The sequence below is a fragment of the Podarcis muralis genome, chromosome 8, assembly GCF_964188315.1.
Source record: "Podarcis muralis chromosome 8, rPodMur119.hap1.1, whole genome shotgun sequence".
In the NCBI taxonomy this organism is placed as follows: Eukaryota; Metazoa; Chordata; class Lepidosauria; order Squamata; family Lacertidae; genus Podarcis; species Podarcis muralis.
In genome coordinates, this window is record NC_135662.1 from 10,161,495 (window position 1) to 10,175,950 (window position 14,456).

A 14,456-nucleotide genomic window follows, 5' to 3' on the forward strand; every position below is an offset into this window, starting at 1 on the left:
CTGGGAATTGCAGTAGCTCTGTGTGGAGTAAACGACTGCTTCCATGATTCTTTGAGGAAAACCATGTGCTTTGAATGCTCGTTATATGCACTTTAGATGTATGTGTCATCTACAATCCTAACCTCACTTATCTGGGAGCAAGCCCCATTGAATTCAGTCAAATTTACTCCTTTTCTGAGCAAACATGGCTAGGTTAGTCATGGGACTAGCACACCCAACTTTAAGCAGCTGGCTTAAAGATGAATCGATTCTTAAACTACTTTGGGAATTGCAGCTCTGTAGGGGAGTGAGAGCTGGACCATAAAGAAGGCTGATCGCCGAAGAATTGATGCTTTTGAATTATGGTGCTGGAGGAGACTCTTGAGAGTCCCATGGACTGCAAGAAGATCAAACACATCCATTCTGAAGGAAATCAGCCCTGAGTGCTCACTGGAAGGACAGATCCTGAAGCTGAGGCTCCAGTACTTTGGCCACCTCATGAGAAGAGAAGAGAAGACTCCCTGGAAAAGACCCATGTTGGGAAAGATGGAGGGCACAAGGAGATGGGGGCGACAGAGGACAAGATGGTTGGATAGTGTTTTCGAGGTTACCAGCATGAGTTTGACCAAACTGCGGGAGGTAGTGGAGGACAGAGGTGCCTGGCGTGCTCTGGTCCATGGGGTCACGAAGAGTCGGACACGACTAAACGACTAAACAACAACAGGGGAAAAGGGACCATCTGACGACTCTCAGTGCCCTGAACAAATTACAGCTCCTAGAATTCCTTGGGGGAAGCCATGACTGCTTATTGTGGCATCACAGAGCTTTAAATGGACGTTGAGTGTGTGGCCATGGGTACAGGGCCCGTGTGTTCATGAAATGGGATGAGGCAACTGGAGGTTGTGGGAGGCTGGACTAGACCAGGGATAGGCAACCTAAGGCCCGGGGGCCGGATGCATCCCAATCACCTTCTAAATCCGGCCCACAGATGGTCCAGGAATCAGTGTGTTTTTACATGAGTAGAATGTGTGCTTTTATTTAAAATGCATCTCTGGGTTATTTGTGGAGCACAGGAATTTATTCATATTTTTTCCCCAAAATATAGTCCGGCCCACCACGTGGTCTGAGGGACAGTGGACTGGCCCACGGCTGAAAAAGGTTGATGACCCCTGGATTAGATGTTCCTCAGGGTCCCTTCCAACTCTACAGTTCCATGAGATCTCCCAATATAATAATAATAATAATAATAATAATAATAATAATAATAATAATAATAATAATAAATATTTTTTTATTTATACACCGGCCTTCCCAGTTCAGGAAACCGGGCTCAGGGTGGCTAACAACAAATTTAAAACACTTAATTGGTGCTACCAAAAAAACCCAGTATAAAATACAGTATAAAGCGTAAATAACAATAAATCAAGAATCAAAATCAATTTAGGGGGGAAATCCATCCAATAAACATTACAGTGGTACCTCGGGTTAAGTACTTAATTCGTTCCAGAGGTCCGTTCTTAACCTGAAACTGTTCTTAACCTGAAGCACCACTTTAGCTAATGGGGCCTCCTGCTGCTGCAGCACTGCTGGAGCGCGATTTCTGTTCTTATCCTGAAGCAAAGTTCTTAACTCGAGGTACTATTTCTGGGTTAGTGGAGTCTGTAACCTGAAGCGTATGTAACCCAAGGTACCACTGTAGATGATCACCAGGGCTAGCCGGCTAAATTAGTCCCACTTGGGCCAGCGAGGAGACCAGGGGAGAATTAGCTATGGGATCCCAGAGCGGGCAATCTTCACAAAAAGGGGAGGGGGAGGGAAGGAAGGGGAACAAAAGATCAGGCCAGGTTCAAATTGAAAGCCAGGCAGAATAGCTCTATCTTACAGGCCCTGCGGAAGGAAGTTAAATCCTGCAGGGCCTCGTCTCATGGGACAGAGCATTCCACCAGGTCGGAGCCATCACTGAGAAGACCCTGGCCCTGGTGGAGGATAATCTAACTTCCTTAGGGCCCGGGACCTCTAAACTAATTATTCATGGAACTCAAGGTATCTTAACATATCTCTTCGTATGCAACCTGGGCAAGGGAGGCCGTGGGGCAGCACCTTTCCCTTTTGCCTCAGGCGGTGAAACAGGATGCACTGCCTTTGCATAGGCAGGACTGTCAAGTACTGTTCCCTGGTGCTGCCTATCTAGCCAGAGAAGCCAGGAACTGAATGTGGAACAATAGGCCTTTAAAGCTTTGTCTCCAAATGTCCACACAGTTCCCTGAGCTGGCTGCTTGCACATGAGAATTGGAGAGGGGGGCTCGTGTATCATAAACCCCCCTCAGAGCTCCAGAGACCTCGCAGGCTCCAGAAGCAGAAATATGTTTCCAATGTTCAGCCTTTCTCACAGGTATCATATGACAAGACCCCAGTCAGTTGCGGGGGGGCGGGCAATAGGGAGGTTTGTCGTATGAGTGGCAAAATGTGTTTTAAGAAATTCTACATGAGCGAACAGATGTAAATTATTCATTTCTAATTCCAGTCTTGTGGAGCTTTTTGGATTCTTAGCAAGGATGGCTTAGTTTCGGGAATGGCTATAAAATGAGATTATTAAGCAAAATAGAAAATAAAAAAATGAGGGAATGAGGCCTGTGACGCACCTTCACATTTTAAATATTAAACAAAAATGCAAAATGGCTCGCTGTTGCAGAGCAACCCGGGTCCACTAATGTAATTTAAAACAAAAAACAACAACGAAAGAAAACTAAGCTCAGAGGTTCATGGAGGCAGATGGTTTGTTTTCGTAATGATATTTGTCACATTTGGTTTTTAACCCATTCTGAGCTGCTGGCTGCATGGATGGATTTGCACTGCCCATCCTCCTTAACTCTCCTTTGCATCGTGTTATCAAAAGAATAAACCCATGAAGCCCCAAAGGGGCCACTGAACTAACATATGACAAAAAAACCCAAAACGGTTCCCAAAATTTAGTTTAGGTAAAGGTAAAGGGACCCCTGACTATTAGGTCCAGTCGTGACCGACTCGGGGGTTGCGGTGCTCATCTCACTTTACTGGCCAAGGGAGCCTGCGTTTGTCCACAGACAGCTTCCGGGTCATGTGGCCAGCATGACTAAGCCACTTCTGGTGAACCAGAGCAGTGCACGAAAAATGCTGTTTACCTTCCCGCCAGAGTGGTACCTATTTATCTACTTGCACTTTGACGTGCTTTTGAACTGCAAGGTTGGCAGGAGCAGGGACCGAGCAACGGGAGCTCACCCCGTTGCAGGGATTCGAACAAACCGACCTTCTGATCGGCAAGTCCTAGGCTCTGTGGTTTAACCCTCAGCGCCACCTGCGTCCCAAAATTTAGTTTGGAAGGCCCCAACTGCTCAAGTGGTAGAAATGGGCTTTAAATGGATGATTTGGGTGTGGCCCTATACAGTTCTCTATAAACCTCATTTAACACATTTTATTTTTATTCATTCATTTCCATACATTTATACTCCACCCTCTGCTTTCTTCCACCACACACCCCAAGGTGCCCAGGAGATCCAGACCTGCTGGGCTTCAACAAGATGGTGGCCACAGGTACCTTCAGACCATATTTTGGCCCACTAGGAACGGGACTTACTTCTGGGTAGACTTGCGGTACATTAACTGACCTTATGATCTAAGGCAGTGATGCTAAAGCTGAGGCCCAATAAACATTAAATCAACTGGGAGTTTGTCCTGAGGAGCAAAATGGGGCTTGCTTCTGTGCAAGCAGCTATGGAATTGCACCTCGAAGCACATGCAGAGGGAACAACCAGGCATGTTTGCCAAGAATTCTATAGTTCCCTGTGCTATAGACTATTTCATCCTGTTATATTTTAATTTGGTGCCTACTTTGAATTAGGCTGCAACAGATATGAATTTGCATTTTAACTGTAAGATAAAACTATGGTGAATGTGTGCATTTGTGTGTTTTTAATTGCCTGGTGCTTTTTCCTGAGAGGCACCCAAGTCCGTATTTCTGCAAGGGTGTGGTGACACTTCAGATTGGACGTTGGCTGGTCCCATTCACAGAGGGGTCTGACCTTTCCCAGGGTGATCAGCTTGCCTCCTGCCAATCCAGGTTCCTCGGAAGACGTGTCACAGGAGCGGAAAAATCCAGGTCATTATCTACACAGAGCGTCTTATCTTGGAACAGCTCACCAAAGAGAACAGGGGAGGGCGGTCTGATGCTTGCTCCTGTAGAGAAAGAAGGCAGCCAACGCGTATGTATCACACAAAAAGTACACACAACAACATGTTCTTTTCTATGTTCCCTGCATCACTTATCTGAGCAAAATCACGTGCCTGCTTTTTTGCTTTATTTGCTGCCTGCACACCAAATCTCCAAGCAAATCCAGGGGTGCTAGTGCTTACCCAGGGTGTGATGGCCTGGGACTTGGGCTCGGACTTGGAACCAGAGGGGTCTCAGTCTGCACCAGATCCTTTACCTCAGGCGGCAGCTGAACCAAGTCTGGGGCCTGGTCCTGAAGAGCCCCAGTCTGCACAGGTTCCCTTGCAACAAGCACCAGCTGAGCCGAGTCAGGGGCCTGAGCCTGCCCTGGCTCCAGATGCGGGAATTACCTCGTTGCCTTCAGCTGGACCATCACTTACAGCTGTTCTACTACCAGTGGGGTCAGGAGAGGCTGAGGCGGCCTCTAGGTCTAGTAACCCACCGACGTCTCCCGAGCTGCAGAGACTCAGGTCTGAGAGAAGGAGAGACCTGAGTACTTGCAGATGGAGTGCTCGCCTTCAGGCGAAACAGGGAGGTGAGTCACCGGGGGATCAGGACTGACCGTTATCCCGACAAAGATAAAAGGCTGTCGGACCCTGCCCCAGGTTTCGGGAGCAACATTGCTGTATGCCAGATCCTGTGCCTGACCTTGTCTGGTTTCTTGCCTCGTGTCCTGCCTTGGCCCTGTTGGACTGACTCCTCGCGGAACCCTTGGATTTGGGACAGGACCTGGATTGCGTTACTTGGGTTACCCCTGGGCCCAGCACACAGGGTTTGGTTTCTTTGGAATAAAGGTCTTTAGGGTATGTGTTTTTTATTTGCACACATATATACAGTTTGAGCATAGGATAGAGGGGTTCACAGCATTAACACCCCAACAGAGCTTGCTTTCCAATTAGGTTCCCAGAGAAGCCCCTGAGTCACAGTTTTGGTTCCAGCAGAGAGCAAGACCATACGCTGTGTCTCCAGCTTCCAGCATCAGCCCAAATTCACCCATATAATCACAAGCAAAGCCATCATTGGCCTACTGTTGTTGAGGACTGGCTGAATGAGGAAGAGCGGGGGTACTGCCTGCCCTAGAGTCCCCTAGGGATGGCACAGAAGATGAGTTAGACCCCGGATCGTGGTGGTGGGACACTGGAGAGCTATCTGGGGAAGGGATGAGCTGGGAGCTGCTTGGAGCAGGAGGTCTGAGTGATCTGTTTCGCCAGAAGGAGGCCCTTCCAGGATAGCCTGTCAATGACCTGTGCTTGCCTGACAGCTCCTTGACACCGTTTTCCATCATAGGATGACATGGCATCCAGCCAGCTGAGGTGGGGAAAGGCCCACTGTTCACCTCTTTGGGCATGTAAATAGTGGTACTTAACTGGTACTTAACAAAGGAGCTAGACTGACCAGTGTTTCCACTTGTAGATTCTAACCTCACAGGATCGCAGGTTTGGAAGCCATCCACAGGTATCATCCAGGCTGACCCCTCAAACCTATAATTAATCATTCCACTAGGGACAGAGGTAAGGCAAAGTGGGAGAAATGAGGGAGTTCATTTTAGCGGCAGCTAAAAAAGCCAATGCAATTCTGGGCTGCATCAATAGGAGTATAGCATCTAGATCAAGGGAAGTAATAGTGCCACTGTATTCTGCTCTGGTCAGACCTCACCTGGAGTACTGTGTCCAGTTCTGGGCACCACAGTTCAAGAAGGACACTGACAAACTGGAATGTGTCCAGAGGAGGGCAACCAAAATGGTCAAAGGCCTGGAAACGATGCCTTATGAGGAACGGCTAAGGGAGCTGGGCATGTTTAGCCTGGAGAAGAGGAGGTTAAGGGGTGATATGATAGCCATGTTCAAATATATAAAAGGATGTCATATAGAGGAGGGAGAAAGGTTGTTTTCTGCTGCTCCAGAGAAGCGGACACGGAGCAATGGATCCAAACTACAAGAAAGAAGATTCCACCTAAACATTAGGAAGAACTTCCTGACAGTAAGAGCTGTTCGACAGTGGAATTTGCTGCCAAGGAGTGTGGTGGAGTCTCCTTCTTTGGAGGTCTTTAAGCAGAGGCTTGACAACCATATGTCAGGAGTGCTCTGATGGTGTTTCCTGCTTGGCAGGGGGTTGGACTCGATGGCCCTTGTGGTCTCTTCCAACTCTATGATTCTATGATTCATTTGTTACATGGAAGGAATCTCTGGTCTTTTGGAAGTCACCTTTGAAATATTTTCTTTAAAAGTGGATGAGCTTATGGGAGCAAGAGGATGAAATAGGCAACTATTTATTTTTATTTCCATCTAAAAATTATATCCCGCTCTTCATCGCCCAAGCTGGATTCATGGGAGTTGTAGTACAACATCTGGAAAGCTGTAGTTTAGCTCCTTGTCAAAGGCAGATTTTCACCCAGGTTCTTGCCAAATCAAGGTCTACTCAGAGAAGAGGCTCTATTAGAGTGGTTTGCAGAGACTTAAACAAACAGCATGGAGGGAACCTAGAGAAGGAAGTTTGTTGGGTTGATCTTGGATCATTCCCTGTTTCCCAACCTGATCTACCTCACAAGGTTATTGTGCAAGTGGAGGCATTATTATTATTTATGAATTTGTTATTTGCTTTATCTTGTCTGGGACAACTCAAAGCTCTTTACAACCAGATAAAGCTAAATTCCACACAGGTAGGGTAGAACACACATTGTTGTTGTTTAGCCGTTTAGTCGTGTCCGACTCCTTGTGACCCCATGGACCAGAGCACGCCAGGCACTCCTGTCTTCCACTGCCTCCCGCAGTTTGGTCAAACTCATGCTGGTAGCTTCAAGAACACTGTCCAACCATCTCATCCTCTGTCGTCCCCTTCTCCTTGTGCCCTCCATCTTTCCTAACATCAGGGTCTTTTCCAGGGAATCTTCTCTTCTCATGAGGTGGCCAAAGTCTTGGAGCCTCAGCTTCAGGATCTGTCCTTCCAGTGAGCACTCAGGGCTGATTTCCTGAAGAATGGAGAGAACACACATACTTATAATAATAGAAAGGATTGGGGAGCTAGGAAGGATGGAGAGGGATGGACAGAGTGGAGTGGTGGGGGGTGAAGGAATATCCCTCTGGCTTTTTCAATCAGAGCTGTGAATCAAATAAGACAGAGCAGAAAGGCCATCTCCATTAAAACACGACAAGAGATTTTTACACCTGCCGACACTGTGAAAAGCCTTTGGGTAATCAATAAATAATAGACGAGCTGGTTTATTCATGGCAATATACTCTTTTATGATCTATGTAATAGGGAGGAGAGAGGGGGAATTGCTTCTCTTCACCAGACTAATCCCCTATCCTGTTTTGATGTCTATGGACGGAGACAGACAGAGAGACGCAGATACTCGCATACTTCCTCTCCCCTTTAAGCCTCCAGTTTTTGTGAGTTTAACGCCCATGGCAGCCACCTGTCTCTTGCTGCCAGGGCCCCTGTGCCTTTAAGAGCTGAATGTCTGGCAGGAATGTTGGCAGCAAAGGACAGGGCGAGGCAATCTTCAGATCCTTGGGGAAGAAGTTGCACATGTAGGTGAATGCCTTTTATTTCCAAACAGGTATTCGCATTTGCCCACACAGGTAGCAGCATTGAATGATGACAATAGTCTTGCTCTCCATCAGTTCTCTATCTCTGCTCTGCCTTTGCCTGCCACTCTCAAACTCCCTTTTCCTTCTCCCCTCTTTCTCTCTCACATGCACTTTCAATCTTTCTCACACTTTCTTTTGCTCTTTTTGACCCCATTCCTCTTTTCACGTTCCTCCTGCACTGGATTTGAACTGCTTTTATATGACAGTTTTATATATTAGCTATATACATATGCACCAACGCTACTGTCAATTGCTTGGAGATGCTCCATGAATGGAATAAAACAAAATAAATACAAACATCCCTGTGTAAATCCATCTTGTTATATTCCACCTACCCAAACTCCGTGTCCTCGGCTGAGCCATTTCCATGCCCCAGCCTGTACGTTCTTTGGATCTGAAATGGTTTTTTATAGGTGACATAGGCGACAGTTTCATATTTATTTATTTATTTTTCAGACCTATTTAGATGCAGTTTAAGACAAGCCCAGTCTCTTAAGCCGTTTACAAAGAGATAGCAAATACTACCACACACACACAAACCGTATATTGGAACCATAAAATCTCAAGCAACTAAAAATATAGCAGCACACTTTTGACAAACCAGGGAAGTGATTCAGCAGCCTGACCATCAAATACAGGGAAGGTAGATGGAGGATTAGAGAAACAGGTGTGGTTTCTCTATTGTTTATAGATATATATTGTTAATGTTGATCGTTTGGTGATGTTTCATAGCAAGTGATTCATGAATGGAATTAAAATGAGTGCAAATATTTATATATGAAAATCCATCTTGCTATATTCCACGTACCCACATCCTGTGTCATAGGCGTAGCCAGGATTTTTGTTAGGGAGGTCAGAACCTCAGATTTGTATTAATTTGTATTTACTGGGGGGGGGGGGGAATAGCTGCTCCCCCCCCCCAGTCCTCTGCTCTGAGCCGTCGCTCTCGCACGGTCTCCATTACCTCTCACGCCCATCTCATTGCTAAGCTCTCGCCTTCCCCAGCCTCCTGCCTGCAAAATTCCAACTCCACCTTTTTTCTCTCTGCATCTTTTTTCTGTTCTCAAAACTCTTCTCTCCCGCACAGCACTCAACGCCGGCACATCGGCATTGCAACGCGCAGCGGCGGTGCTCTTATCAATTTAATTGGGCATTGCCACGACTTTCCCGGGGAATCCTCTTCCCCCCAACTCGGCGCTCCTTGCCGTATTGAGACTCCACCAAGGAGGGGGATCCCAGGGGGATCTGGCACCCGACTAAAATCGCCCGAGGCGAAGGAGGGAGAAGTCTCTCTTGCCCTCGCGCGGGGCACAACCCACTGTTTTCAGCCTTTGCGAAAACCGACTAGGGGCTTCTGCGGGGCTGCTTTGGAAACAAGACGGCTGTTGCGCCGGCGCTGCCAGACGGGAACTTTGGCAAGCTGGACTCTCGCTCTCTTGAGGACTGGATTATCATCCAGCTGCTAGTTTTAGAAGGCCGGGGTGGGGGGGGGGGGAGAGAGAGGGAGAGAGCAACTTGTAACTCCACCCTTCGCTCGCCACACATGGCCGAGGAATAAATTAAACCGGGCCCGGGAACCCTCCCCTCTCACACGTGCCAGAAACCTGCTGAGTCCCACATGGGCCGTATTTATTTCTGCCTGGCGTAAAGCTCCCTTTAACTCGTTCCACATTCTCTCTCTCTCTCCTGCCAGATCAGCCGAGGGCTCTGCTCGGTCGATGTTTTAAAAGCACCGACACACACACACACACGCGCCCTCCCGCTGTCCTTCTCTCTCGGTCGCTGCCTGCGAGCGAGGAGGAGCCTGCGCTGCGCCCCTCGCCTGTGCGTTTTTGCGCGCTCGCTCTCTCGACGTCTGTCTGCCTCCCTCTCCCATCCACGTGGCTTTCTCGGGGAGGGAGCGCTATATTAGGAAGGGAGGAAGGAAGAAGCCGAGGCAGCTCTTGGAGAGTGCATTGTTGCTGCGGCCGCCCGGGGAACGAGAGCGAGGGGAGGAGAGCAGAGCAGAGCAAGAGGATCCCCCTCCTTGTCTAGGATTGGGGAGGTGCCTCCGTCGTGGCTCGGCGGCGGCGGGTACTTTGGAAGGACAAAGGAGGAGCAGGAGGAGAAGGCGGCGTGCAAAGGCGATGAGAGCTGCCGGGAAGCAGCAGCAGCGGCGGCGGCGCCAGCAGCCTCTCCGGACGCGGTGAGTGCCCGGCGGCATTGCGCGCCAGGGATCTCTCCTTCCCGGATCCGCCGAGAAAGGGGGAGAGGCGGGGAAAGGGACTCTCGCATCGGCGGGACGAAGGTAGAGGAGTAGAATTGGCGACGGGGTCGGGTGTGTGTCTGTATCTTCGGGCTTAAAGGGAGCTGTGTCCACCGGTTGAGGCGGGATCTGTTTCTGGAGAGGGGAGATCTCCAAGCCGGAATGGGTCAAGCTGCTCGGCGGCCGGGGCGTAGCAGGGACATGATGTAGCGGAGTGGAGTGGAGACCTCTTCCTATGAACCTGGGTTTTTAAGAGAGACGGGAAGTGGGGGCCCAGCTCGCCGAGAGAGGGGTGTGCCTTTCTCTCTGTGTGTATATGTCTCAAAAAAGGGCTAACGGGAAGGGGAGAGGCGACCTTTTCGTTCTCCGGACTCGGCCCAACGGGACAAGCGCGCTCCATAGACTCCGCGACCCCCCAAGAAAGGACCTCCGCGCCCGGCGCGCAAATGCGGGGCGCGGTGTCGGAGGAAGACGCCGACTCTTCCCGGCGGAGTTGCGGCCTCAGCCGGGCAGTCTCGTCCCCCTAGAGCTGCCCACTCGCCTCTTTCTCTCCCTCTCGGTTTAAAACATCAGCCGCGCGAGGAGTGGGTGGGTTGGCGAGCAAGTCGCTTTCCAGTCTTCTCTTGGGTCCGGCCTCCGTCTGCCGCCTCCCTCTCTCTCTCGGCTTAGCCCTTCAGGGGGTTTGGGGAAGGGGTTGGCTGTTTGCCATCCCCGCCTGGTGGCCGGCGAGCCCGGAGTCCGAGCGGCGTCTTCTCTCCCCTTCCTTCCTTTCCTTATCTCTCTCCTTCTGTTTTACTTCTAGAGAAAGTAGCGGGGTGCGCAAGGCGTGTCTGTGTAGAGGGGGAGATCCTTGCCCTTGGATAGGGAGCGAGGGGCCGGGGATCTCTTTCTCCAGAGGGGTTGGTTTGGAGAAGGGGTGAGGGGCGCAGAGTTGCAAACTTCGCCCGTCCGGTTTCCGAAAAGGGTGCGGTGGGGAAAGGAAGTTAACTTCGCGCTGGCTGCGGAAACGCGGCGAGGCGATCCGTTTTGTGGAAGCGACCCTTTTGTTGCAGGAAGCGAGCTCCGCCACGTGTTTCTACTTTGAAGACTTTCTGCAACTCCAGCGCTATGTTCTCCGCCTCTGGCTGCAGAAATAGGTCTGGAGCGGGGAGATAAGCCCTGGGAGATCTGGGTTTGAACCCCACTCCCCCAGTCATGAAACTCACTGCGTGGCCTTGGGCTAGTCACCATCTGTTAGCTTAACCTGCCTCACAGGGTTGTTGTGAGGATGAGATGAGGGGAGGAGAACCGTGTACTCAACTTTGAAATAATAATAACAAATGAGTAGTTGTGTCTCAGCCTGCCTCGAAACCAGCCCCTCACCTCCTCAGATGGCCCTTTGGTCCCTGGGCTTTACCTTCTGCTCCGGATGTGTGGTGGCGCTGTGGGTTAAACCACAGAGCCTAGGGCTTGCCGATCAGAAGGTCGGCGGTTCGAATCCCCATGATGGGGTGAGCTCCCGTTCCTCGGTCCCTGCTCCTGCCAACCTAGCAGTTCAAAAAAAGTGCAAGTAGATAAATAGATAATGCTCCGGCGGGAAGGTAAACGGCGTTTCTGTGCGCTGCTCTGGTTCGCCAGAAGCGGCTTAGTCATGCTGGCCACATGACCCGGAAGCTGTATGCCCGCTCCCTCGGCCAATAAAGCGAGATGAGCACCACAACCCCAGAGTTGTCCACAACTGGACCTAATGGTCAGGGGTCCCTTTACCTTTATCTGATGTGTGGTAGGTAAAACCATTTGGTGGTGCATGGTTTGTTACCATCGGAATTATACTTGCAGTTGCCACCTTTAGTGGCTCGAACCTAGTTGTGCCTGTTCGTTTCAATGTGTCTACTCGGGAGTATGACTAAAGTGGGATTGCAGCCTTAAGAGAGCCATCCTACAGCAAGATCTGAAGGGATGAGCTGGTTAGAGTCCAGCAGATCTCCCACTGAGCTGGGAGATTCCCGGCTCAGGTGTGCTGCAAGCTTCCTTAATTCTCTCATCTGAGGCAGAGCTTGGTCCTGGCTAAACGAAGGGTGATGAGACTCCAACATCACTTTAAGGCCTTGTTTCCCCTCTGCCACAGGCTTAGCCTCCTATAGCCTCCCCTGCCAAATAGAGTTTGGATCCGGTGTAAATTTGCAGCGGCTCAACACCAGTTTGCATTCCATCAGCTTCTCCCGTGAAGGCACGGAGCGCTTGTTCATGTTGGCTTTGACCAGTTTATCCCAATAAACTTGCAATCAAGGTTGTAAAAAGTGGGGTTTTCCTTCAGTGCTTCAGTATGACTGCTTTTGTCATGCTATGTTGTAGCTGTGTATTTTTTTCACGTCGCTCGCTGCCTTGAGCATGGTTTGAACTGTGGTAATGCAGCATACAAGTAAAATTCTGTATGCATATGTATGGGATGGTGAGATTTCTCTCTCTTGATGACCATGTACTGGCGATTGCAAATAATGTACGTGGCATTTAGAGAATTCCTTTAAGCTCTTGCTGGCTGTTTATTTTTTATCTGTTTATATTTTTTTTCTTGTAAGTTGGGAGTGTTGAATGGTGGCATATAAATCATTCCAAATAAGAGAAATAAATGTTGGTGTTCAAAGTAATTCACACGTATTACGCACGTTGTCTTTACAGCAACTTAATTGGGTAGGTAAGCATTATTGCTGTCTTGCAGACAAGGGGTGTGTCGACTTCCAGATGTGGTGGACTCTTCATTGGCCACCCTAACAGGAGCTGTTGGGGGTTGGAATCCAACAACATCTGGATGGAACCACGCCGACTAACCCAAAGTCCTACTATGTTCATCAGGGCTTATTCTCTAGTAAATGTGTTTAGGTTTGTAGTCTTAGTTACTGACGGAGATGAGTTCTCAGTTAGGGATTCATTCAGCTCAATCATGCCTCTTGCATGCAGAAGGTGCCATGGTCAATCTCTGACATGTCCAGGAGTGCCCCCCTGCCCGAAACCCTGGAGAGCCTCTGACAATCAGCGTAAACAGTACTGAACTAGATGGACCAGTGCTCTGACTCAGCAGAAAACAGCTGTCAACATTCTCTCCTTTAGTCCTGATCAGGCACTAAGGGAGCAATCCAATACGCAAGAAGATGGCATGAATTAAGCTTGCATAAAGCCCTGCCACATCCAGACCCCATTCAAGACCAAGGCTGCTGGCTGAGTTGGCCCAAGCCTGTCAGAGGGAAAGCAAGGCAGAGGAGGGAGAAAGGTTGTTTTCTGCTGCTCCAGAGAAGCGGACACGGAGCAATGGATCCAAACTACAAGAAAGAAGATTCCACCTAAACATTAGGAAGAACTTCCTGACAGTAAGAGCTGTTCGACAGTGGAATTTGCTGCCAAGGAGTGTGGTGGAGTCTCCTTCTTTGGAGGTCTTTAAGCAGAGGCTTGACCACCATATGTCAGGAGTGCTCTGATGGTGTTTCCTGCTTGGCAGGGGGTTGGACTCGATGGCCCTTGTGGTCTATTCCAACTCTATGATTCTATGAAAACAAGTGTTTGGCTTACAGTACCCTTTTTCCTGGTCACATTGAGCTGAGCAGAGTAAGAGCCAGTTTAAGTCCCTTCTGCCTGGTCCTGCCCCATCCATGACCCCCCCTTTTTTTTTTATTTACAGCAGCGTTGGCTCAACCAGTTTCAGTTTATAGCCAGGATGAGCAATTTACAAGATAAAAGCAAGCGTATCTGCAGCTGAGCTGGGAATCTTCTGGCAGATGCAGATCTTCAGAGTGCTCCCTAAGAAAGTTCCGAACAAAGTGATATTTGGTATCTGGAGCTTTTGCTATCAGATGTTCACCCCATTTTCTTTCCTTGATGCCCTCATAGCCAGCAATAACTGTTGCAAGTGGAAATATACAGAGTTTTAAAAAGAGGTACAAAAATTGGAAGTGTGTTAGGACACGAAGTGCAGCTTCCGTGAGGAGTGGTTCTGCCCCAACACTCTAAAAAAATTCCACAAATACTAACTTGAGAATCCTGTGTTGTCCTGAAATAATATATTCACATTTAGAGGTTACAGCTGTGTCTATTGGGTAGGCACTCCCATTTTTTTCTTGCTACAAAGACTTAGGTTTTCTTAGCCCAGTGGGGGAAATGTTATTCAAGATTTATTTGTTAGGAATAGCACATCAGAGATGTGTCTGTATTTTCATGGAACACCAATATGACCAGGCAGGAATATTCTCCTTATGTTAGCAGTGGACCTAACGGCCTTGCTAAGTTTTAATAAGACCTGATCTTTAAGAAATGGTACCTGAGCGCTTCTCGCTCCTCTGCCCTCCCTGTCCCTTTTGCCTTGTGTGTTGTGTTCTTTTTAAAACCAGAAACCCGAGGGCAGGGACTGTCTTGTTTTTAATTCCTT

General features: G+C 49.0%; 1 protein-coding gene and 1 long non-coding RNA gene across 4 annotated transcripts in view; one reads left to right on the plus strand and one right to left on the minus strand.

Moving 5' to 3' along the window:
- Nucleotides 1-3,415: 3,415 nt before the first annotated feature.
- LOC144328662 (uncharacterized) lies at nt 3,416-9,325 on the minus strand. Its single transcript, XR_013393848.1, has 2 exons — nt 6,901-9,325; nt 3,416-4,191 (listed from the first exon to the last, which is right to left on the minus strand). It is a non-coding gene; the product is annotated as an uncharacterized LOC144328662 (long non-coding RNA).
- Nucleotides 9,326-9,748: 423 nt separating this feature from the next.
- The window catches only part of ST3GAL1 (ST3 beta-galactoside alpha-2,3-sialyltransferase 1), a 115,580-nt gene continuing 110,872 nt past the window's right edge, over nt 9,749-14,456 (plus strand). Inside the window, exon 1 of one of the 3 annotated variants that reach the window (XM_077932726.1) lies at nt 9,749-10,000. The gene's annotated coding sequence lies outside the window, so the exon portion shown is untranslated. Of the gene's footprint in view, nt 10,001-10,085; nt 10,103-14,456 lie in introns of those variants that run through there. The other 2 variants (XM_028736111.2, XM_028736112.2) reach the window with 2 other exon arrangements.